Source organism: Sapajus apella, unplaced genomic scaffold, assembly GCF_009761245.1.
Source record: "Sapajus apella isolate SASKATOON/1434 unplaced genomic scaffold, GSC_monkey_1.0 scaffold232, whole genome shotgun sequence".
In the NCBI taxonomy this organism is placed as follows: Eukaryota; Metazoa; Chordata; class Mammalia; order Primates; family Cebidae; genus Sapajus; species Sapajus apella.
The window spans coordinates 154,020-180,697 of NW_022437172.1; the positions used below are offsets into that span (position 1 = coordinate 154,020).

The following is a 26,678-nucleotide window of genomic DNA, read 5'->3' on the forward strand; positions in this document are numbered from 1 at the left end:
AAAGATCACGGCAAAGAAAAAAAAGTATTATAGTCCTTTTGCTTTTTCAAATAACAAACATGGAAATGAATTCTTATGATTGTCAACAGTCAATGTAGTGTGGTATATTAAGAATTGACTTTCACATAATGGCTAAGTTTAGAGAGATTACATTTCATGAGAAAATATGAATTTTAATGGATTTTCTATTCTGTTTTGGGAAACAGTTGTTTGTGTCTTAGTGGATTCTCCTTCCTGTCCACATATGTGGAATCTGCCTATTCTCTTCTCTTCTGAAATAGTTTAAAAGACTCAAAAAGAATGGCCTGGGCTTTGCATATCCTTAGTCTGATAGACATTTCTCTGGCTGCTCACTGAAATAGATATTAGCAGCTAATTAAATAAACTACCTTTCTCGTCAGCCAGAAATTAACAAAGGCTTAAAAATTAGCAAAATCTCTGTTTTGCTGTGGCCTTATGCTGACGGTCTTATCTTAAAGACAAAAAATTTTCATTGTATAGATTAAAATTAACTTTGGCAAAAATTGAAATGCAGGCAGGGAATTTTTTTTGTTCAACAACGGAAACTAGCAAAAGCAAAGATACAGTAAAAATAGAAAATTTCCAGTGTACAGCTGTAAATATAATATTGACACAGCCAGGGATGATTAATGAATAATAAAATGTCGAGGGATGATCATTTGAATACGGGATATTAATACTTTTAAAAACCATTTTTCCAATTACTTTAGTATAAATAAGGTGTCTCTGAAAGGTACAGATCTGGCATCACGATCATGGTGATAGACAAATGGTGGAACAGTCCTGGTATCACAATCATGGTGGGAGACACATGGGACCTTCTCTACCTGCAGATGGGTGAGGTAGCATTGACACTGCGGTGTTCCCAGAAAAACACTTAGGCTGAATTTAATCATGAGGTCATTTTCAGACAACTTCAGAGTACAGACCATTGAGCCGGACAGCTGACCTGTCCTCTACAAACAAGCCCATGTCACCACCATCAACGACAACAACAAAAAGATGAGGAGACACTTTGGGTTCAAAAGAACTAAAGAAAAGTGGCTACATTATCTTTTTGCTCTTTTTCAACCCAAAATGTCTCTTCTCCTTTTAGTTGTGTGATTTGTGGTGACATGGGCTGTCTGAAGGAGACAGGTCAGTAGTGCTGCTCACTGGTCTACATTCTGAAGTTGTCTGGAGATTACCTCAGGCTATGAAACTCAGGCTAAGCGTTTTCAGCAAGAACATGGCGTTGTTCATACTCTGCTCCGGTAGAGTCCCATGTGACATGTTGTCTTAGTGTGGGAATATGACCCCTATCCGGGAGAGCAGGTGGAGGCTTATCATCGTCATAGTAAGAAACCTACTGTCCATGTCCAAAGTCAAGTGAACATGCTCTTCTACAAGTAAAAAAATGGCATATGTGTAAGCCTGGCATGTGTAATAAAACTCAAGATATGCTGTATATGTTGAACACAATATATCCAGTGAGTACAAGAAGACTTCAGGCTCTTCTGCTTCCACCAGCTCCATGCTGAGCCTAAAAAAGGAGGAAAAACCAAAGAATAAGTCAGGGAAAATAAGACACCACAGAGTCCCAACTAGATTTCATGGGTAGCACAAGAAAGTGGTTAATAAAGAAAAAGCAAAGATCCATTAATGACGTAACAAATTATTGCCTTATGCTGGGATGGACAAGAGTAGGATAAAAAAGAATGAAAGAGAAAGACAGAGAAAGAGAGAGAAAGTAAGCTCAGTGAAGCATCCAGGTGACACACTGATGAGGGAGTAAAAGGATACTCTGAGTTAGTGCCCTCAGGACACACAGTGTACACCGATCATAAAAACAAGTATGGTCAACCTACAGTGGTTAGTAAATGGTAAGGGGAGGAAGAAATGGAAACCTAAATATCTACTGCAATGAAAACCAACAGCAATGTTAGTAGGAATAATTCAGGCTTCATTGAAAAGATGGTATTGATATTGGCAGCCCACTCTGTTTTCCCTGGACCTGGCATTGCTCAGAGTTACCTGGGGCACAGTGGGCCTTGGTCTTCTTCCTCTTCTTGGTCCTTTTTAATCTCTGCAATAAATTCAGATAGGGACAGACAAAATAAGCCATTAACCTACATCCATAACAGTCCACTGTCTAATCCCTGCACAGGGACCTCAGGCTCCTCAGCATGAGAACAGGATAATGTGAGAGATAGACTTCAGGAGGCCCCAAAGCCAATCATGATAGAGATTCCTTGGTTTGTGTCTCGGAACGAATGGTGAAACATCCCTATTCTGGTAGACCATTATCCCTTTACCCCAAATTTGTACAAACAGGAAAGAAACTCACAGACATGCATGGGGAACAAAACTCATGAGGAACATGGTAGCTGGCAAGAGACATTTAATTCAGATTGACAGACAACTCATGGGCATGCGCTGCATAGCTTGGTGTGAGTTGGCAACTCCTGCCTTGGGTTTCAATGTCCTGACAGTTGGTCCAGGGTGCAATGGGCATGGAGTGAAACTAGAGAGAGAGCAAAGCTCACTGACCCACCCCATGTCCGTGCTTCAGACTGGAATCCCAAGTTATTGAAATCTACACTGATGGATAGGTTCAACCCACAGTGATGACAACTTTTAGCCTGGCCAGTGGAGTAAGGCCTGAAGACTATGAGGTCTATCTGGGACACAAATTGGAGCTTTATCAACTTCACAATGGAGTACTCACTGCCTATGTTGACAGCCAAGTTGACTTGCTTCTCCTCTAATGAGTGCAAGTTGCTCCTGTAAAACTCACTGAAGGCAGATGTGCCAGGAGGAATTGAGAGTCGAATAACCTTCATCCCAGGACTCCTGGGCGGCTTCCTCCTCCACAGACTCCTGCAGATTCCTGATAAGCCAGGCAGGACAGAAGAGGAAACCAACAGAGATTAGACAACAAAGTCTCCCAGATGATCTGATGGAAGTCAGAATGGAATGGTCATAGAAAGCAAAGGCATTTTTCCTTCAAGAGAATAAAACTATCCCTTCTAAATGCTGGGTGGAGGGTGACCACCCTGGGGACAGAGCACAAATAAGCAGCACGTGCTCAGTGCATTTGCCACAGATGAGCCACTGCAGGCCACCCAGACTCTCCCTGTAAACTATCATCACCACTTGCTGCACAAGAACACGGGGCTTCAACTGCCTCGCATAAGTTGTGTTGAATTTTACATGTGGCATTCAAGTGAACAGGGCCCTTGAGGCATTTCAGACACCCAGATCTTGCGTATTAAGGGCCTCCCTTTTCCAGTATTTTGACATCATATGTCTATGTTTTGAATTTCTTCTCTTCACAAATCCTAGCAAACATGCTCACAACAAATGGGCAGAAAGCATATATGCGTCTCTCCCTGGGTTTAAACACAGTGGGGAGAACAGGCGAAACCAGGAAATCCCTGTTTGCTGAGTTCACCTGGCTCATCTGATTGCAGGTTCCCATCTTGGGAGGAGTGAGAAATTAAAACCTATACAAGTGCCACAAATCACCCACAACATTGTCAATAAAGACAATTTGTAGCTGGGTGAATGGAAGAAAGAGTTCTAGTCATCACTTCCTCATTTTCCCTGGATCTGCAGTCTCCAGGTGTCACTATTAAACTAAGAGCCCACAAGTCCACAGCATTACCTGGGGGGCACTGGCCCTCTTTCTTCCTCTTCCTCATCATCACTTTGACTTTCTGTAAATAAATTCAGAGATGCAGGTCACGTTAAGCAAATCACACTTCACATATGACCAAATTAGTGTTTAGTCATAGCACAAGCACAGGAATATTCTCAGGGCAAGAATACAAATTCTGACAGGACTATTCCAGGGTGCCCTAGATGAGGCGTGGTGAGTAGGGGAGCCTGTTTACCAGACACACAGGCCAAAGTCTCCCTCTACGGGTAGACCATAATGTCACATTCTCTGCCTGAGTCTATGCAAAGTTAATCCAAATTTTTTGCCAGAAAAATCACCAAAAATGAGTCAAACTATTTTCTGGGAGTGTTGCTGCAATACTGACTTATCTCATCAGGTACCAAGGTCATTGAATGGTTAGAGGCATCTATACAGGAAACTGGACTGATATGTAAATTCTAACAGCACTTGCTTTAAAAAGAATCTGTGAGCTTTGCTCAGTGCCAGTATTGTAGCCAATGAGTTTTATCTGAGATGAGAGTATTGCTAATTGAAAACTTTTCCCAATACCCCACCGTGATAACATGCAATAGAGTCGGCATTGACAATTTTTGACGGTCTCTAGGGAGACTGAATAAAAAAAGACAAAACAAAAACAAACAAAAAAGAATCTGTGGGCCAGGCATGGTGGCTCATGCCTGTAATCTCAGCACTCTCAAAGGCCGAGATGAGCACTTCATGAGGTCATGAGATCGGGACCATCCTGGCTAACATGGTGAAAGCGTGTCTCTACTAAGAATACAAAGAAATTAGCTGGGCATGGTGGTACATGCCTGCAGTCTTAGCTACTCAGCAGGCTGAGGCAGCAGAATCATCTGAACCCAGGAGGCGGAGGTAGCAGTGAGCTGAGATAGTGCAACTGAACTCCAGCCTGAATAACAGAGGGAGACTCCATTTCTAAAAAAAAAAAAAAAAAATCTATGATTTCAAAGGACAAGGTGGGTGAACCACTTAAAGTTTGGAGTTCAAGACCAGCCTGGCCAATATGGTGAAACCTCGTCTCTACTAAAAATACAAAAATTAGCTAGATGTGGTGGGGGGCACCTATGGTCCCAGCTACTCAGGAGGCAGAGGCAGGTGAATCACTGGAGTCCGGGAATTGGAGACTGCAGTAAGCGAAGATGGTGCCACTGCACTCCAGCCTGAGTGACAAAAGGAGACTGCATCTCAACAACAACAAGAAACAATACATGATGCTACGAAGAAACATCAGATCGGCCATTGTATGGATGGGGTGGATAGCCAGGGCTGAGCCTTGCTTTACAGAAACATATCAACAAGGTAAAGAGGAAATGTTTTCATCCTGGTTTCAAGGTGACTATGCAGCTAAGCAAGCTGACTTAAAAGATATCAAGACTGAAGCTCAGAGCTGTGAAACCTGGGGAAAAATCTCTCCAAATAAATAGGCAAGGCTCCCAGTTTCCTTAAAAATAAATAGAAACTCCATGGACATTGTTCAGGGACAGATGACATAATGACATGAGAGATACTGAATCAAAGCTAGGAGACCTGACAGACACCTCCTGTACACCTCCTGCACTCAGGTGACCATGAGTTTGTCACACTGGCCTGGGGTCTGGTAACTTGAAACTTGGGCCTCAGAGACAAACGCATGGCATGAGCTGAGGATGAGATAAAATTTCTCTGGTGTCTGTGTTTAGTATCCCATGATAGGTTTTTATTCAAACCGATTTGTGTGTATAGAGCCTGTCTTCAGAGTTGATCTTCCTCAGCCTAGACAGAGGTACCAAAAACCAGGAATGTAGAGGTCACCTGAAAGAATGATTAGAGCATCCTCCACTACATCATGAGATGACTCACTCTCTACAACCAGCGCAGAGTCGACGCTGTCTTCCTCAAATGTGATTTCATTGGTGTCTCTGTGAGGCTGGCTGGAGTCAGTAGGGCCATAGCTATTTGAACGAGTGATGACACATTCCTCCAGTGAGTCCTCAGGGACTTTGATTTCAATCTTCTGCACCTCCCTGATGAGCCAGATGGGATAGAGATGACAGAAGATTAAACAAAGAGGGATTGGACCCCAGGGAGTCCTAGTTGGTTTTCACAGGAGGAATAAGAGAGTGGTCCCAGAAGGCAAATGGGAGGTTCCCTTTGAGAGGAAACAGGCAATCCTCCTCTCTGCAACAGAGCATGGCTGCCATGGGAACCGGAGAGAAAGACAGCAGCTGGTATTCAGCACACTGGGCATAAAGGTGCCAAGAATGAAAGAGACTCAGTTATCCCTGTATAATTCAGACACGGCACTCAGCACATAGAAAGAACCACAACAGCTGCCACACCCTGTGTCTAAGTTGGGTTGAACTGTACATATGGTGCCAAGGGAATGCAGGCTTTTGGCCCATGGGAGACTCCAGAGAGGGTGTGCTTCTAGCCCTTTTCCATACTTCACCACCCATTACTTGCTCCTGATTATTCAGTGTTACCTGGGGTCACGTGATTCCTGTATTTTCTCAGCCTCCACAACATGAAACATCTTTATCCTCATCTTTGTCATTTTCTGCAAGTACAGATGTATTCGTTCAGATATTTCCCATTTCACGCTCTGCAAGGACAGTCAGCCCAATGTGCGCAGGGACATGAACATCTGTGTATGGGTCCCTGTTCTACTGAAAGCTCTCATGTTTTCTCCTTAACAGAATGCCATGGCATGGTTTCCTGATCCACGAGGCAGTTCATTTCTGATCAGGAGGCTCACTGTCAAGATAAGGCCAAATGTTGAAAAGACCTTCTGCTCTCCACATCACTGGAGGCTTGTGCAGCCTCTCTCTGGACTTTGGCAGATGTCTCCACTATCCTGACACAGATCTGATTCCCAGGGACAGGCTCGGCATCCTGTCACAGTTCACATTTGCAACCTCTTTCTCTTAGGAGAGGAAAACAATCTTGTCCCACAATCCTCTGCACATCAGGGAACTTCAAAAACCCTCCAAGTGGCTTCTGCTATGTTATTCAGGGACATTCTCTCCACAGGGAGTGCTCCAGTCTGAACCACTTCCTACCACCAAATGCCCACACATCAAGTGCTTTCTCCAACACCACACAGTGAGGGGCTTTATCTCATTGTGATAAGTGGTCGTAAGTGTTTGCACATTTGAATGCTTCAGACACTGCAAGATGTCTGCCTCTGCAGATGGGGAGAGATAAATTTACCTGCCTTTGCAGATGGAGACAGAGAAAGTCAGGAAGGAGAAATCAATTGCTCACTGACAGTTCCTAGGAACACTGCTGAAGATACAGCCTGGGAACCTTCATTCTTACTCCGGAGCTCTTTCCACTCCAACAACCGCCCTCCTGTCACAGCTTCCTTCATGTCTTTTACAACTGGACAGATGCTGCCTCTTGTTCCAAAGACCACCATCTATCATGGAAGGAGGGACATTTACAATACTGTGACCTCCAACCCCATGGGTTTCCCATCTGTGTTCTCATTCAGAAAGTCCTAGTCATGTAACGGCCACATATGTTTACTGGAAGAAAACACCATTGATAAAACTGTCACTGTGGAAGTATGGAGGTCTGGAGTCTCTCATAAGGCCATAAAGGAAATACACACAGACTAATAAAGTTTCTCTTATGCTAGACACAGTAGAATGAAGAACTAATAGACAGTATTTACTATGTGCCAAGGACTGTCCCGGGAGAGTTACAATCAATAGGCTATCTAATTCAGTGCAGCAATTGACAGAGGTAGGTATTATTATAGTATCCTACAAACGGATGACAAAACTAAGTAACAAACAAAAGAAGCAACTTGGATGGAGCTCAGGAGACTGGCCCAGGGTCCCTGCTCTATGTACTGCTGCCTCCACAAAGTCGTGGGTGCTGTCATTCTTCCTCTTTACCAACAAGAGCCTCTGCACAGAAAGCAGGACATCCCTATGACCAGAGTAATCACTGCTCTTGATGAGGCCACTTACAGATACCACAGATTATGTAAGGAGCAGAGCCCTCTTTAAGCTCCCCATAGCGGGTATAGTGTGCTACCACATTTCCCCCAGAACAGAGCTGAGCCTCCCTACTGAGCCTCAGCAGAAACCGGAACCGAATGGAAGTTCAGTAGCCTCAGACACGTAGAACAGGCTAGATGCTACTTGTCTGCATGATCTTAGGTGGTACAGAGAGGATTCCTGTAAACATGGATTCAGCCTTTTGCTGAGAAAAACACGTAGTTCTTTGCCTGGGTCAGGAATCAATAGCTGGGATTGAAACCACAGTCCCACACCCACCTTACTGCAGATGTGGAAATGTTGCCAAATATTTTGACATCTGTCTTCCATTTTAACTAAATGTTAAAATACCCACTGCTATTTTCTATAAGTATGGGAAGCATGAAATTAATTTTGATGAAGAGAGCAGTTAGTTTCTTAAGACAAGACAGGGCATCATTCATCACTTTCGTGGTGGCCAACCTATAGAACTTACTGTATGTCTTCAGCCAATAGTTCAGGGAGTAGTCCACTGGACTCATAAGAAGTCTACTTTTGCTGACTCCAATATTCGGTTTGTTATCTTCCTGTTGGGAGTAGGATTTCTCACTGCCTTCTGGAAAGTTCAATTCTGTGTTTTTTCTGGAAGGAGGCCTGCCAGATGCCACCTTGCTGATGTTTGGGGCAGAAGACAGAAAGCCAGGGACTGGGGAGAAGAAACCCAAACACATGATGGATTAGAAACTGGTGACGTCAAATTGGTTTAATCAGGACTGAAGGATGTCACTGACAGCCCTGCCTATTGATTTGAAGATGTCGTTTCCCCACTTTTACTCTTCTCATCTCCACTCTTGATCTCCTTAAAGTCAACTTGTCTTAGCTACTCAGGTTCCTTGAAGCCAGGACATAAACACTTCTACCATCATCTTGCTTATGAGTTCTGCAGGATCTCATATGGTACAGAGAGGATTCCTGTAAACATGATTTAACCTCTTGCTGAGAAGAACAGGTGGTTCTGTGCCTGGGTCAGGAATCAATAGCTGGAATTTTAACCCTAGTCCCACACCCACCTTACTACAGACATGGAAAAGTTGCTAAATACTTTGGCCTCTGTCTTCCATCTTTAACTAAATGTTAAAATACCCACTGCTATTTTCCTAGAAGTATGGGAAGGATGAAATTAACTTTGAAGAAGACAGTGTATCATTTCTCATAGACAAGACAGGACATTGTTCATCACTTTCGTGACAGTGAACCTATAGAACTTACCTTCCGTTTAGCCGGCAGCCCAGGTAGTAGGCCACTTGACTCATAAGAAGTTTATTTTTGCTGTCTCTGCATGTCTGTTCTTCATCATGATCTTTTTGATCTTCTGTAAACAAATTCAGAAAAGCAGGTCATATTAAGCAAATCACACTTCACACAAGACGAAATCCATGTGCAGTCATAGTACAAGGACGTAAAATATTCTCAGTGTAAGTATGTGATATTCTGATGGGATTGTTCTAACAGACCCTAGATTAAGTTGCCTCAGAAGTAGATGAGCCTATTTTTCAGATCCATGGGACAAAATCTCCCTCATATGGTAGATCTTCATCACATATCCTCTGACCTAAGTCAGTGCAAATAATTAAAACTTTTTTCCAAAAATCTTCAAAAATTGCCCTACTTTCCAGAAGCATTGCTGCAGTACCGATTTATCTCATCATATATCATGGTCAACGAATGGTTGGAGAAATTTATATAGGAGACTGGACCAAGGGATGAATTCTAACAACCTTTACTGAAAAAAGAATCTGTGGAGTCAGCCCGGTGTCTCATGCCTGGAATTCCAGCATTTTAGGAGGCCCAGAAGGCCTCAAGAGTTGACCTCAAGAGTTCAAGACCAGCCTGGCCAACATGGTAAAACCCCGCCTTTACTATAAATACAAAGATTAGCCAGGGGCTTTGGTGCCCACCAGGGATCCCAGCTAATGGGGAGGCTGAGGCACCAGTAGCAGGGTACTCCTTGCTCTTGATGGTGCCATTTACAGATACAATAAGTTCTATTAGGAGCAGGGACCTCCTCGAGCTCCTCACAGGAGGTACTGTGTGCTATCACTGTGTTTCCCCCAGTGTCTGCAGAACACTGCTTTACCTACTGGGCCTCAGCAGAAACCGGAACCAAATGGAAGTTCAGCAGCCTCAGACATTTAGACCAACAGACTAGATGCTACTTGTCTGCAGGATCTTATATGGTACAGAGAGGATTCCTGTAAACATGATTTAGCCTTTTGCTGAGAAAAACAGGTGGTTCTGTGCCTGTGTCAGAAATCAATAGCAGGGATTGTAACCCCAGTCCCACACCCACGTTACTGAAGATGTGGAAAAGTTGCTGATACTTTGGCCGCTGTCTTCCATCTTTAACAAAATATTAAAATAACCATTTCTATTTTCTACAAGTATGGGAAGGATGAAAATAATTTTGATGAAGAAAGAGTTTAGTTTCTCAAAGCAAGACAGTACATTATTCATCAATTTCATGGTGGTCAACCTATAGAGCTTACTGTATGTCTTCAGCTGGTAGTTCAGGAAGTAGGCCACCTGACTCATAAGAAGTCTATTTTTGCTGGCTCTGAAAGTCGGTTTGTTTTCTTCCTGCTGGGAGCAGGATTTCTCAATGCCTTCTGGAACGTTCAACTCTGTGTTTTTTCTGGAAGGAGGCCTGTCAGATGCCACCATGCTGACATTTGGGGCAGAACACAAAAAGCCAGAGACTGGGGAGAAGAAACCCAAACATATGATGGGTTAGAAACTGGTGACATCAAATTGGTTTAATCTGGACTGAGGGATGTCACTGACAGCCCTGCCTATTGATTCGAAGATGTCATTTCCCTGCTTTTACTCTTCTCATCTCCACTCTTGATCTCCTTAAAGTCAACTTGTCTTAGCTACTCAGTCACCTTGAAACTAGGAAATAAACACTTCTACCTTTATCTTGCTTATACATTTTGCAGGATCATATATGGTAGAGAGGATTCCTGTAAACATGATTTAGCCTTTTGCTGAGAAAAACAGGTGGTTCTGTGCCTGTGTCAGGAATCAATTGCAGGGATACTAACACTAGTCCCACACCTGCCTTACTGTAGACGTGGAAAAGTTGCTAAATATTTGACCTCTGTCTTCCATATTTAACAAAATGGTAAAATACCCATTGCTATTTTCCTAGAAGTATGGGAAGGATGAAATTAACTTTGAAGAGAGTGCGTCATTTCTCAGAGAGAAGACAGGACATTGTTCAGCACTTTTGTGATGGTGAACCTATAGAACTTACCTTCTGTCTTCAGCCGGCAGCCCAGGTAGTAGGCCACTTGACTCATAAGAAGTTTATTTTTGCTGTCTCTGTATGTCTGTTCTTCATTGTGAACTTTTAGATCTTCTGTAAACAAATTCAGAAGAGCATGTCACATTAAGCAAATCACAATTCACACAGACCAAATCAGTGTCCACTCATAGTACAAGGACTTAAAATATTCTTAGTGTAAGAATGTGGTATTCTGACAGGATTGTTCTAATGGGCCCTAGACTAAGTTGCCCTAGAAATATATGAGCCTGCATTTCAGATCCATGGGACAAAATCTCCCTCATCTGGAGATCTTGATCATATCCTCTGACCTAAGTCCGTGCAAAAAATTAAAACATTTTCCCCCAAATCTTCCAAAAATTGCCCTAACTACTTTCCAGAAGTATTGCTACAATATTTATCTCATATGTCATGGTCAATGAATGGTTAGAGAAATTGATATAGGAGACTGAACCAAGGGATGAATTCTAACAACCTTTACTAAAAAAAGAATCTGTGGAGCAGGCATTGTGGCTCATGCCTGGAATCCCAGCACTTTAGGAGGCTCAAGTGGGCAGATCACTTGACCTCAGGAGTTCAAGGCCAGCCTGGCCAACATGGTGAAGCCCTGCCTCTACTAAATATACAAAAATTAGCCAGGTGTGGTGGTGCCCACTGGGGATCCCAGCTGATGGGGAGGATGAGCTACCAGTACCAGAGTACTCCCTGCTCTTGATGGTGCCACCTACAGATACCACAGGTTCTATTAGGAACAGGGTCCCCTTCCAGCTCCTCACAGTGGATACTGTGTGCTATCACTGTGTTTCCCTCAGTGTTCCCAGGACACAGCTTTGCCTACTGGGCCTCAGTAGAAACCAGAACCAAATGGAAGTTCATTAGCCTCAGACATTCAGACCAACAGACTAGATGCTACTTGTCTATAGGGTCTTATATGGTACAGAGAGAATTCCTGTAAACATGATTTAGCCTTTTGCTGAGAAAAACAGGTGGTTCTGTGCCTGTGTCAGAAATCAATAGCTGGGATTTTAACTGCAGTCCTACACCCACCTTACTGCAGACATGGAAAAGTTGCTAAATACTTTCACCACTGTCTTCCACCTTTAAGTAAATGTGAAAATACCCATTGCTATTTTCTGCAAGTATGGGAAGGATGAAATTAATTTTGATGAAGAGAACAGTTAGTTTCTTGAGACAAGACAGAACATCATTCATCACTTTCATGGTGGTCGACCTGTAGAACTTACTGTATGTCTTCAGCTGGTAGTTCAGGGAGTAGTCCACCTGACTCATAAGAAGTCTATTTTTGCTGGCTCTGATATTCGGTTTGGTCTCTTCCTGCTGGGAGTAGGAATTCTCTATGTTATCTGGAAAGTTCAGCTCTGTGGTATTCCTGGAACACGTCCTGCCAGATGCCACCATGCTGACATTTGGGGCAACACAGGTAGAGCCAGGGACTGGGGAGAAGAAACCCAAACACATGGTGGGTTAAAAACTAGAAATCAAATAGCTTTAATCAGGACTGGGAGATGTCAATAACTCAGATTGTTAACTTACTGTTGAGAAATAGTTGATCCCACCTCACAGCACTTTAGGGTCCTTAACCGCAAAAACAAGATTCGCAATGCTTGAGCTGAGAACTAAAGGCGCTGTCTGCAGCTCAGACTCCGACAAGAGTGTGGGAGATAGTGGCCAGTGTCCCAGGTAATGGTCTGCTGTTGCAATAACAGGATTAGAAGCTGGGCGTGTCATGGAACCTTAGGAGCCCTTCATTCCATTGCCCAGGGTTTGCTAAAACACAGGCCTCCTGGTCTCATCTGAGGTCACAACAGATGGGGACCATTACTCGATAAGTCACTATCAGTATTTGTGTACCATTGTGACAATGCCACAGTCCCATCTGATTCCCAATACATCTAAGCATGTGCCTCATTTTTCATCTCTTATGTGTATAAAACCATCAAGGCAGAAACAGTTTCCCAACACATGATACTTCCTTAATGCTAGTCATGAAGTCAGTCACCTCTCCTTCTCATATGTTAAAACAGAATTTAAGGCTTTTCCACAAGTTTAAGATATCAATCTATTACATTGCCACGATATCCTCTGAGTCTTCTGCAGTTTTTTCTGTATACACTAGAAAGTCAATGAGTAATTCATTTCTTAAAAATGTTTTCTTTCCTGGCTCAATATTCTTCTTGCTGCATCCCATGGTTATGCTGATTTAGTTTTTCTTACTAGCAGATACCACTACACTGATGTTTGTGGCAGAAGAGGCTTTTCATTACACTTAAGACCAGTGTGACATCCCTACTTCCAAAGCTTCCTCTATGTGGGATGATTTGTTTTTTAATGTGACTGAACACTACATCTCATACGCGTCACTTATAGATGTCATTCTAGTCCCAGAAGAGCTCTTTCCAAGGTGTCAGGTCATCGAAATCATTTCTATAGAGATCTCTTGAAAGCATGTGTGACCATCTATCTTGGGAAGTCTTGGAAATCTGATATGATTTTGTTGTTTTCATTTTTTCCATATAGTGAAAATAACAGGGCCATGAGTGGTCCTTATGGAATACTGTTTGATATTTTTCTGAGTTGGTCTAACACCATTGATGTGTGCTTGCATCCCACTAACCAAACACAGCAAGGTCAAGGTGATGGTCGAGGTGGTAGGTGGTCCTCTGTGTTGCTGTGCAATAGAAGGTGAATTTGAGATGAGAGGAGAGTAGAGAAGAGTGATCCGCTGAACCACCCCCTCACTTTCTCAGCCATCATCTCCACCTAGGTTTTGTGAGCCTGGGATTTGGGAGACTGTTCTGTAGCCCAAGTCTCCTATGTTTGGCTGCTGGGCTTGCCTGAGTAGAGGGTGCAATGGGTGCGACCCTCGGCTGCCCAGCATTCATGTGGCAATGAAGGAAGGAGGACTGGATCAATCCCAATGGAAAGCGTGCCTCTCTGCAGCCCCCACCATCCTCCAAATACACTGTAAGGATACTGCCTTGAGATACATCAAAGGCTTTAATTAAATATATATTCTGGTATCTGGGAGGCCCGACACTCTGTGGCAGAAAGAAAATCTGTCAAATTTCTTCATTTTAAAAATGATGAAACTGCAGGTTCACAAAGTTATGGGCTTACTCGAAGTCACACAGAGATCAGTTTTGAGAACTGCTAACAAAAGCGATCACAGTAATTATTCCATAATTATTCATAGGATTTGTGTCATTCTGTAAATATTCATAAAATCATTCAGTAATTATTTGTTGACCAATTTGTACCAGACATTTTGCTTAAAACTGTGCACATATTTGGACAGCATATCTTCATTGTAATCTTCAAGGTAATGCTGTTATCCTAACAATCAGGTAAGAAACCTGAACAAGAGGGCTAGGAAATCATGAATTTGGCCATATTTCCATTGTTTGGTTTCTGTGATGCTGGATGAATGACCAGAATGAGTCACAGGAAGAGTATTCATTCCTGTATCATTTTTCAGGACAGAGATGTGCCCTCCTAGAGTATTGCTACCAAAATTCAGAAGTGTCTGCAACCTTGCTTTAACAGCATGGGAAATAACCTCTATTACCTGGAATTTCCCTGGAACTTTGGAATATACAAGAGAAGTATGAGACTTGGGTCTTCCCTTGACTGTATTTAATTCTCTCTTCTATGGAATATCAATGATTCTCAGTAAGACTTTTGCATTTTTTTTTTTGAGACAGAGTCTTGCACTGTCACCAGGTTGAAATGCAGTGGCACAATCTCAGTTCACTGCAACCTCTGCTTCCTGGAGGCAAGCGATTCTCTTGCCTCAGTCTCCTGAGTAGCTGGTACTACAGGCACATACCACTAAGCCCAGCTAATTTTTGTGTTTTTAGTAGAGACAAGGTTTCACCATGTTGGCCAAGATGGTCTTGATATTTTGACGTCGTGATCCACCCGTTTTGGCCTCCCAAAGTGCTGGGACTACAGGCGCGAACCACCACACCCGGCCGACTTTTGCCTTTTTATAACCACAATACATGTTTTATGAAGAAGATTTTACTAATAGTTCAATTTAGAAAGAATAAATATGAGCTATGGTTTAGGTTTTATGCCCTGGGCTTACTATTTATATGATTTCTCTTTTGAGATTAAATTCTGATGTAAATAGAAAAATACTTATTACTTATCAAAGCATATTCATTATTGGTTTGAGTTTTTGACGCTGAAGCACAAACTGTTGACTTTCTCTTTGTCTGTCCCCATCAGTGCTGCTCATTGTCTACCAGTATGACCTGGCCATGTCCCTGCACTTACCCTCATCCTGCTCAACCATCTCCATGCACTGTTCAATTCCATCTGTGATTCAGCCTCCTCCCAAGGCTCCCTGAAATGGGTACAAGTCTCAGGACGTCAGACACATTTCAGGCACAAAAGTAACCCATACTGTAAAGCGGGCAGCTGTTTTCCCACTTCCCTGACATTGGCAGTGATGTCTTAGGACAGGGAGAAATACTTTCCCTTGTTAGGGGTCTGTTCTTCCTATATCAGGGCCTCTGATCTAATGCACACAACTGTCCTGAATGTGAATGAACTTGCTAAATTTCTGATTTCTTGCTAGGTGGCTAGAAGAGATTTGTAAGACTTCCTTACTTATCCATGTCTGCTGAAGTCTGAATTCTTACCAGTATGATTCCTTTTCTTGTAAGGGGCAGCTTAGGGAAGATTGGCCCCATTGTCATGCAAAGAGAGGTAAAGTGAATTTCTACTCAAAACAACCTTGAATTTGAAACTGGGTCTTCCACTGTTTCAAAGCTGGACTGTAGGTCCAAATATGTACATATTTGGACATCATATCTTCATCAGACTCCTCAGGCATGTGTCCTCAAGGGCTTGTGTGTTGGCTATACTCAGCATAAGGTTATTTCTCATTATGGCAAATTATAATTAATTTGCCAGGATATAATTCATTATCAAGATAAAGTTATTTATCATTATGGCAAGCACAAATTTAGAAGACTTATTAAATTTACTTCTTTGTTTCCCCAGCTGGAAACACTCAATAGCTACTGATATCACCAGCGTCCTCTGAATACCTTGGCTGTGTTAACTGCTTTGACTCAACATGGAGGAGTGGCATTGCTGTACTGTACCTCGAGATGCTGAAATATGGCTGAAGTCCAGGGTCACTGACCCAGGACATCCACTGAGGTCATCTCATGCGGCATTGGCCACTGGTTTCAATGAACCCACCATCACTACACTTCTCATGAATCACCAGTCACTAGACTGAGAATTGTGTGAAAGCTGGGATCCTATTTTACTCACCTCTGTGGTCGTGGTTCTTAGCTAAGGGCCCAGCACAGAGGGGCCTCTCAGCAGCGTTCAGCCATGACTGAATAAAATTGATTAGAAACCTCCGACCCTTTCACCTACATTTCTGTCCCCAATGTCTTGTAAGGATGCTCTTTCTCTCAGAATGCTGCAAATCCCCTTTCATAGAGAGGTGCCTGCCCTACACCATCCCTGCCCCAGGATCCTCTCCTGTGGGAGCTTGAAGGAAGACTAGCCTGTTCTGCTTTTTTTTTTTTTTTTGAGGTGGAGTTTTGCTCTAGTTACCCAGGCTTGAGTACAATGGTGTGATCTCGGCTCACTGCAGCCTCCGCCTCCTGGGTTCAAACAATTCTCCTGCCTCAGCCTCCCGAGTAGCTGGGACTACAGTCACACACCACCATGCCCAGCTAATTTTCTTTTGTATTTTCAGTAGAGATGGCTCTTCACCATGTTGACCAGGATAGTCATAAATATCTTGACCTTGTGATCCACCCACCTTGGCCTCCCAAAGTGCTCAGATTACAGGCGTGAGCCACTGCACCCAGACAGTCTGAAAATGTTCTCTTATGCTTCCCCCTGTCATTAGCAGCAATGTCCTTTGACATACCCTCCCATCTTCCAGGCTGCCACAACACCTCAGTTGGGTAGAACTACTGTATCTTGTTGAAATCATCTGTTTGTGTTATTCCACTCACTGGCTTGAGTTTCCTTAGAGACATTAAATACCTGAATCCCAAGTGCTTAGCACAGTATAAAGAAAAGTAAATAATAAATATTTATGGGAAACTTCCTTCAACTGAAGGTGCAGAAGAATAGTATAAGTATCACTGCTTCATATACAAGCAAGGGACACTTACTCTGGCACCTGACCTAGGGCAGAGCTGTTTGATGTAAGAATGGACATCTCCAACCTTTCTCCAAGCACGGTTATTCCCTCTAACCCACACTGACCTGAAGAGCATCCACTGCTACGGCAGCCCCAAGGTTGAGTCTCCGGGGTCTGGGGTGGAGGCTCACGGTCACATCCTCCCCCTCCTGGAATTGAAGCTGCCCCTCACTATAAACCAGCTCTGATCTACTCTATGGCTCTCCCCAGCCAGAGGAAGGAGATTCCTGTTGAGTAAGTTTCTCAGTCCCCACTGCTCAGCTCATGCTGCTCCTTGAGAATGTAAATGATCATAGGCATTGCCCATTTCCCCTCAGGCTTCTGTTGCAGTTTGTCCTTATTCTTCCCTTCTTTGGTTTTCATTTACCAATGGCTTGTCCTTTGTGGATTATTCTCATCCCCTAAACCTGCTGACTTTCTTTCTTCCACCTGTTCCCTCAGCTCTGGGATTCCAGCGTGTAGACTCAGCTGAGGCTCCTGCAGGAGACACACAGAGTTAGGTCTCAGCTGAAGGCCCCAGACAGCATAGAAAACCATCTCAATTCCTCAGAGTCTCAGAGAAAACAGAGCAGGAAGGGACCTTGGAGAGGTACAATAAGCCCCAACCTTACCGATGAGGAACTTGAAGCCCAGAAAGAAAAAGACTCTTCCAGGCTCCTTCCCTCACCACTTGGTGTCAGCAGATCCCACACACAAGCCTTGGCCTCAGCCCCCTTGTGGAGAGCAGGTCTCACCCTCCGGAAGCTCACTGCTGCCTTTCAGAAACTTTAGATGAAAAATAGCCATTTCCTCTGTGAAAACAAAAAGAGTAAAAGCCCCTTTCTTTGGACAAACACTTTATCACAGTTCTATAGTCCTGGCATTTATACTTGGTCAGCTGTCATTCACTAGCTACTAGATTGGGGCAGGGAGCACATAGGATTAAATAGCGTTTCACACAACCCTGCTTTCCCAGCTTGGGCTCTCATCTCCTCCAGTCTTCTTCAAAAACTTTCTTCTGCTGTAACTTCTGGAGAGTCCAGCCCCTCACCTGGGTCATTTCTCCATGAAGATCCCTGTTATTTACTTCCTCTCCTGGAGATAGAGAGGGCAGAGATTGGTTCTGGGACTCCATAGTCTTAGGTTTTCTCCTAAGCCAGCCAGAGCAGCTGAAAGAAATCATGATTGCGAGAGTTCAGGACAGTGAAGAGGAGCACGGGCTCACAAGAACAGCCCCTCGAAAAATCCCAGAAAGAAAAAGAGATGGTCAGGACCGTCACATGGGCAGTATCTGACCAATTCTGCTGGGGATGATGCAAAAAGGATTAAGTGGAGGATGCTGCCATGAGGGGAAAGGGGAAGAACCAAAAGAGTGGGAGAAGAAGAAAATAAAATATTTTCAATAACGATAGAAAAAAATGCAGAGCCCGGCGGCAAAGGCCCCTATCACAGAGGGTTAGTTCCAGGCTGAGGAGCCTAATCAAGAAATTCCTGCTGGACTTTGCTCAGCCCCATTTCAAAATGGTTTTGGATCAGTGACTTTGTTGCCTCCACTTTCCCTCTTTTTGAACAAGAATCACTAGCATCGTTATTCTGTGATTGTTCCACCAGTGCACATTGAGGACAGATAAGCTGTTTGTTCAGTTTCACAGGTCAACAGAGATAAGGGAATTATATCAAGGATCTGTACTTGGGCCAGGCACGGTGGCTCATGCCTGTAATCCTGGCACTTTGAAAGGCCTAGGGGGACAGATTCCCTGAGGTCAGGAGTTTCAGACTAGCTGGCCAACAGGGCAAACCCCATCTCTACTAAAGATACAAAACAATTAGCTGAACCCAGTGGTGCATGCCTGTAATCTCAGCTACTCAAGAGGCTGAGGCAAGAGAATTGCTTGAACCCAGGAGGCAGAAGTTGTAGTAAGCCAAGATCATACCACTGCACTCCAGCATGGGTCACAGACCAAGACTCACTCTCAAAAACAAAAAAGAATCTGTACTTAATGGTCACCCTCAGAAGCCTCATTTGTACTTGGTGTAGGTGATTTAAATGAGATTTTAAACTTTCGATCAGATTAGAGCTACATGACATTTTTCACTTTGAACTAATGCATTCATGACACGAAACTTGGAAACCTTAGGTGAGAGGGTGAATGTATTTTGCATCTGTGAGGAACGTGAATGTCTTGGGACTAGAAGTTGAACTGTGACAGGTGGAATTTCTAAAATGGTCTCCAAATATGCTGCACCCTTATCTCTGGAACCTGTTAAGCTGATGAGACATTTCTGTGATTATGCTGTTACATGGCAATCATATGACTTTAAAGAGTGATATGGTTTGGCTCTGTGTCTCCACCCAAATCTCATGTTGAATTATAATCCTGAGTGTTAGAGGTGGGGCCTTGCGGGAGGTTATTGGATCATGGGGAAGGTTTCTAATGGCTTAGCACCATCCCCCAAGTGCCATCACATGAAAGAGTTTCCATGAGATCTAGTTGTTTAAAAGTATGTAGCACTTCTCTCCACTCCTCTCTCTCTCTCCCCCTTCCCTTCATCCCCCAGCCCCCTGACGACCATGTGAAGACCATGCCTGCTTCCACTTCCACCATGATTGTAAGTTTCCTGAGGCCTCCCAAGAAGAAGCCTGCACAGCCCACAGAACCATGATCTGATTAAACCTTTTTCTTTATAAATCACCCAGCTCATTAATTATAACACTGCAAGAACAGACTAATACAAAGGCTGAGCTTTCCTGAGTGCGCCAGATGGAATCACATCACTCCCTGAGTGTCAGAGATTTCTCTAGTGGGTAGGAGAAGACAAAGTCAGAGAGAGGATGGGAGCTGGAGAAGAATTCCATGGGCTGTTGTTGGTTGGAAGATGGGAAAAGTGAGAAAGAATGCAGGTGGCTTCTGGAGTCATGGTGTCTCCTGGCTGTGAGCCAGGGGCACTGAAAAAGGGATCTCAGTCTTCCACCCACAAGAAGAGGAATTCTGCCAATACATCTGTAGTGAACTTGGAAGAGTAGCCTCGCCTCTAGATGAAAAACACAGGCAGCCCATACTGGCTTTCAGCCTCCTAAGACCCTGATCAGAGAACCCAATCATTCCTGATTTCTGTAGTTTCAAACCACTAACTTGTTATAATGCACTAATAGGCAGCAACAGAAAACTAGTTACAGGTGCCTATCTGTACTGTTTATATTTTCACATACATGTATGCTAATCCCTATAGGCACAAAAAAGAAAAAAAAGCAAAGGACTACAGTAAAATGTTATACTTACCTTTATGGGAGCACTGTAAGGGCTGTTCCAGAGCCCTTGAAACTTGAAGAAGATAATGAAGGGCATTTCAGGCAGGTGAGAAGTGTCTCTTCAATGTTACCAATCCAATTTCTGGAAAAAAAAAGATGGTAACATATTTAACTCCAGCCAGGTGTGGTGGCTCATGCATGTAATCCCAGTATTTTGGGAGGCTAAGGTGCATGGATCACCTGAGATTGGTAGTTCGAGACCAGCCTGATCAACATATAGAAACTCTTTGTCTACTAAAAATACAAAATTAGCCAGGCATGGTGGTGCATGCCTGTAATCCCAGCAACTCGAAAGCCTGAGGCACAAGAATCACTTGAACCCTAGAGGTAGAAGTTGCACTGAGCTGAGACTGCACATAGCACTCCAGCATGGTGGCTCATGCCTGTAATCCCAACACTTTGGGAGGCTGAGGAAGGCAGATCACCTGAAGTTGGGAGTTCAAGACCAGCCTGACCAACATGGAGAAACACTTTCTCCACTAAAAATACAAAATTAGCTTGGCATGGTGGTGCATGCCTCTAATACCAGGTACTTGGGAGGCTGAGGCAGGAGAATTGCTTGAACCCAGGAGGCAGAGGTTGCAGTGAGCCAAGATCACACCATTGCACTCCAGCCTGCACAACAAGAGTGAAACTCCGGCTCAAAAACAAACAAACGTAACTCCACATAACATTATCTGCAAATTCATCATCTACATTTCTAATAGAAGGATTTTTTTTTTTAGCTCTTTCACTTGTGCTCACCAGACAAGGTCTGATAGCAACTATATGTTATGAGCATAGACAAATTCAAGGACAGCAATAAACAGGACTACTACTAAGTGTCCTCAAAGAAGGCCCTTAGAATAAAATATCTCCTCTACTTGACACAAGAGTAAGACAATGGTCCATTATATAAAATCCCAATCTAATAAAAGCTGAAATGTAATGTTGTCTGTTTCCCAAATTTTAATTTTGTTCAGGCTCCGTCATGGTGACCAGGGATTGGAAAATGACAGCAAAGAGCGTCTGGGGAATCTGGGGATGGAAAAAATGTAGTCTGTATTCTAAGAGGGGACAGAGGTGATGGCTACAAAATTCTACATATCTAATGAAATTATTCAGTTCTACATTTGCGATTAGTGACTTTAATTACAAGTAACTTGTTCAATGAAATTTCTGGTTTCTACTCCAACGTGTAAGGAGCCAGGAGGTCACCACTTCTCCTCACAACAAGAAAAAAGGTGAACAATCTGAAAATTATCAAACCTTATTAGAGGGACTAGAGGAGAGGTCACAGGGCAAATTGCCATGCTGAAAACAAGAAAGACAGGCAAACACAGGAAACAGAAGCTGCTGAAGCCAGCAATTGGGGGGAGGACTTAAATGGTACTGACAGATTACTAGAAGCTGAGGTTGGCCTGGCTTGAGCATTCAAAACTCCCTGGGGCCCAGATTTAGAGGGGATCTCACACTTTTCTAAGTTTTACCACCTGGAGCTCAACCAGGTTCTCATAGTAAAGATCAGAAAAATGCCTACAGAACTGACACTGCTGACTTCAGCTCTAACTAAAAAGCTACAGTAATCAAACAGTATGGAAATTTGTGAAGAAAGAAAAAAACAGACAAATAGGTCACTAGAAAAGAATACAGAGCTCGGAAATAGACTGATCTTTGAGAAAGGCACAAATGCAATTTAACATGGAAAGGATAGTCTTTTCAACAGATGGTGCTAGAATGACTAGATACCCACATGTGAAAAATAAATAAATCTAGGCACAGATTTTACACCTTTCACAAACGGATCTTACAACTGAATGTAAGGTGCAAAACTGTAAGACTCCTAGAAGATAACATAGGGGAAAATCTGGGTGACTTTGGGTTTAGCGATGACTTCTCAGATACAATGTCAGAAGAACAATCCAGGAAAGAAAAATTGATGTTGAACTTCATTAAAATTAAAAACTTCTGCTCTGTGAAAGATATTGTTAAGGAAATGAATAAACAAGTGATAGACTGGGGAAAAAATATTGGCAAAAGACAGATCTGATGAATGTCTGGTGTCCCAAGTATATAAAGGACTCTTAAATCGCAATAATAAAAGAGCAAACCACCCAATTTAGAAATGGGCAAAAGATCTGGATACTTCACCAGAAAAGATATACGGATGGCAAATAAGCATATGAAAAAGATGCTCAAAATCATGTGTCACTAGGAAATTGCGTATTCAACCAATGAGATGCCACTACACTATAATATACACCTAATAGAATGGCTCAAATCCAAAGAAGTGACAATACCAAAGGCTGTCAAAGATGCAGAGCAACAGGAACTCTCATTCACTGCTAGCGGAAATGCAAAATGCTAGTCACTTTGGAAAACAGTTTGGCAGGATTTTTTTTTTTTTTTTTTGCAAAGCTAAACATAGCCTTGCCACATAATCCTGCAAACAGCAGTTTTAGGTATTTACCACAGTAATGTGAAAACATGTTCACTCAAAAACTTGCATCCAATTATTTACAACAGTTTTGCTCACACTTGTCAAAAACTGGAAATAACCAAAATGTCCTTTACTAAGTGAATGGCTAAACAAACTGTGGTGTATCTGTACAACACAATATGATTCCTTGATAAAAAGAAATGAGCTATCAGGCCATGAAACGACATGGAGGAACTTTAAATCCATAATGCTAGGAAGAAACTAGTCTAAAGACTCTACACACTGTATGATTCCAACACTAGGATATTCCAGGAAAGTCAAAATGGTAGAGATAGTGAAATGATCAGTGATTGCCAAGTGTGGAGGAGGGATGAATTGGTTGGACACGAGGAAGTTTTCAGCAGTGAAACTTCGGTGTGATGCTGTACTGAGGATTCATGACACTAGGTAATTGTCAAAACCTACAGAACTATAAAACTCAAAGAATGAACTCTAATGTAAACTATGGAGTTAATAATAACATATCAATATTGATTGATCAATTGTAAACATCTATCACACTAATGCAAGATACTAATGATAGAGGAAATTGTGTTCTAGGGGACAAGAGAGAATAGGGGAATTCCCTGTGCTATCAGCTCAATTTATCTGTAAACCTAGAATTATTCTAAAAAATACTATTAAATTTTATTAAAATTATGACATGACAGCCCCAAATCAAAATTTTTGTGGCATCCTGTTACTGTGTGGTTAATACTGGGCATTGGGGTGGATCAACCTGGAGTCAGAACGGTTGGAGATATCAATGCCTGTGCCTTCAACCTCTGGGTCTGTGGGTGTCCCTGGAATCCAGAGAGCAGATCAGTTAGCTTGAGACAGCCTCAATGTTCCAGATAGTGCAGGCTTCTGGTAAGGACAGGGAGAAATCATCTCAGGGCAGTAATATGGCTGATATATATTTCATTCTGGATGTGGGTGAATCTTGAAGTCTAAAAAGTGTTTAACTTAGAAGACAGATACTCTCTGCTCATGATGTTAAGCACAAATTTAGAATCGTTGTTAAACTTACATCTTTATTTCCCTAGCTGGCCAGAACCTCATCAGTAGCTACTGATGTCACTAGTGTCCTCTGATCACCTTGGCAGTGTTAACTGTTTTGATCCAACAGGAAACAGGTGTTGCTTCTACCTAAGATGCTGACACCTGGCAGAAATCCAGGGTCACTGGCCCAGAGCAAGTCATCCAGCTGTTCATAACAACCAAAGGAAGACCCGGCCATCCACTGAGGTCATCTCCATGCAGCATGAGCCACTTGCTCTAATGAAGCCACCATCACTACACTTCTCATAACTCGCTATTCACTAGACTGAGAGTTCTGTGAAAGCTGAGATAATATTCTACTCATTTCTGTGTTCATGATTCCCAGCTTAGAGTCTGGCACTAAGGAAGGTCTCAGCAGTGTTCACTGAAGGTAGGATAAAACTGACTACAGATATCCAATCCAATCACCAACATTCCTCTCTAAAGTGTCCTACCAGGGATGCTATAATTTCTTCCAAGATGCAGCAAGCCCCCTTCCTACACCTGTAGACCCCTGCTCTACACCGGTCATACCCCAGGATCTTCTGTGGGACACTGGAGGAAAAACGGGACTACTCTGAAGAATTCCTCTTATGGTTCCCCTTGTCATTAGGAGCAATGCCTTCACCTATACTCCCATCCTCTGGGCTGCCAAGACACCCTACTTTCAGAGAACTACTATATTTTCTTGAAATTATGTCTCTCTGTTCTTTCATGAGCTTGAATTCCTTGGAGAAACACTACTACTTGAACCCCAAGTGCTTAACACAGTGTAGAGAAAATTAAACACCCAGCAAATACTCATATCATATAGAGACCTTCCTCAACTGAAAGTGCAGAGAAATAGCGTAACTATCACTGCTTCATATACTGGCAAGAAACATTTACTCTGGCACTTGACCTAGGGCAGAACTGTTTCATTTAAGAACAGACATCTCCAAGCATGGTTCTTCACTCTAACCCACACTGACCTGAAGAGCGTCCACTGCTATGGCAGCCCTGAGGTCGAGGCTCCTGGGTCTGGGGTGGGGCTCATGGTTGCATCTGCACCCTCTTGGAGTTGGTGCTGCCCCTCACTATAAACCGGCTCTGATCCCCCCTTTGGCTCTCCCTGGCCAGGGTCAGGAGACTCCTCTGGAGTAAGCTTCTCTCTCGGTCCCCGCTTCTCAGCTTGCGCTGCTCCTCGAGTGGTTGAGTGATCATAGGCCCATTGCCATTTCTCCTGAGGCTTCTGGCCCAGTTTGTCTTTATTCTCCCCTTCTTTTTTTCTCACCTGTTTTATCATTGACTTGTCCTTTGCAGGTTATTCTCTTTTCCAAAACCTGCTGACTTTCCTTCTTCCATCTGATCCCTCGGTTCTTGGCTTCCAGGGTGTGGACTCAGCTCAGTCTCTGCAGGAGAAACACAGGGGCCAGAGTCAGGAGTCAGACCCAGAGAGGTCAGAGGCAGGTTACAGGTCCAGGTAGTGTTAAAAACCACCTTAGTCCCTCAAGGACTCAGAGAAAACTGAGCAGGAAGGGACCTCAGAGAGGTACAATAAGCTCCTACTTTACTGATGAGAAAACTCAAGTCCAGAAAGACTAAGACTCTCCCAGGCTCCCTCACCACTTGGTGGCAGCAGATACACCACGCAAGCCTGGGCCTCAGCCTCCCTGTGCAAAGCAGGTAACTCACCCTCCAGAAACTCACTGCTGCCTTTCAGAAAACTTTGGATCCAATACAGCAATTTCACCTTGCAAACAGAGTAAAAGGGCCTTTCCTTGGACAATTCTTTATCATGGTTCTATAGTCCTATTACTTATTCTCAGTCTGTTGTCATTTGCTGGCTTGTAGATTGGGGCAGGGAGCACGTGAGGATTAAATAGTGCTTAACACAACCCTGCTTTCCCAGTCTGGGCATTCAGCTCCTCCATGCTCCTCAGGTAGTTTCCTCTGCTGTAACTGCTGGAGAGTCCAGGCCCTCATGCGGGTCATTTCTCCATGAAGATCCGTGTTATTTTTTTCGTCTCCTGGAGATAGAGAGGGCAGAGATTTGTTCTGGGACTCCATAGTTTTAGGTTTTCTCCTAAGCCAGCCAGGTCAGCTGAAAGCAATCATGATTAAGCGAGGTCAGGTCTGTGAAGACGATCTCAGAGGAACACGGGCTCACAAGGACAGTCCCACGTGGAGATGGTCAGGACTGTGACACGGGCAATATCTGACCAATTCTGCTGGGGATGACTGACCAAGGATTAAGCAGAGGATGCTGCCATGAGGAGAAAGGAGAGGAACCAAAGGAGTGGGGGAAAAAAGATAGATAATAATGGTTTCAAGAAATGCAGAGCAAAGATCCCAGAGGTAAAGTCCCACAGGATGGAGGCTCAGTCCCAGACTGTGGGTCCTACTTAAGAACCTCCTGCTGGATTTTGCCCAGCTCCATTTCCAAACTATTTTGGATCAGTGACTTCCTTCTCCCTTCCATGTTCCTTCTTTTTGAACTAGAATCACTGTAATTGTTATTCTGTGTCTGTCCCACCATTCTACATTAGGATCAGATAAGCAGTTTGTTCAGTTTCACAGGTCGACGGAGGTAAGGAAATTATGTCAAGGATCTGTACTTAATGGACACCCTCAGAAGCCTCATCCACACCTGGTATGGATGTTTTAGATGAGATTTTAAACTTTGGATCTGATGTGG

The 26,678-nt window shown here is 43.3% G+C and overlaps 1 long non-coding RNA gene, 1 other non-coding gene and 1 pseudogene across 2 annotated transcripts; 1 reads left to right on the plus strand and 2 right to left on the minus strand.

The window, feature by feature from the left end:
• Window positions 1-219: 219 nt before the first annotated feature.
• The window catches only part of LOC116544823, a 28,756-nt pseudogene continuing 2,297 nt past the window's right edge, over window positions 220-26,678 (minus strand).
• LOC116544840 lies at window positions 4,151-4,291 on the plus strand. The gene has a single exon (XR_004266061.1). It is a non-coding gene; the product is annotated as a U4 spliceosomal RNA (small nuclear RNA).
• On the minus strand, window positions 12,884-26,383 carry LOC116544837. The gene is made up of 3 exons (XR_004266058.1): window positions 26,374-26,383; window positions 13,368-13,373; window positions 12,884-13,033 (listed from the first exon to the last, which is right to left on the minus strand). It is a non-coding gene; the product is annotated as an uncharacterized LOC116544837 (long non-coding RNA).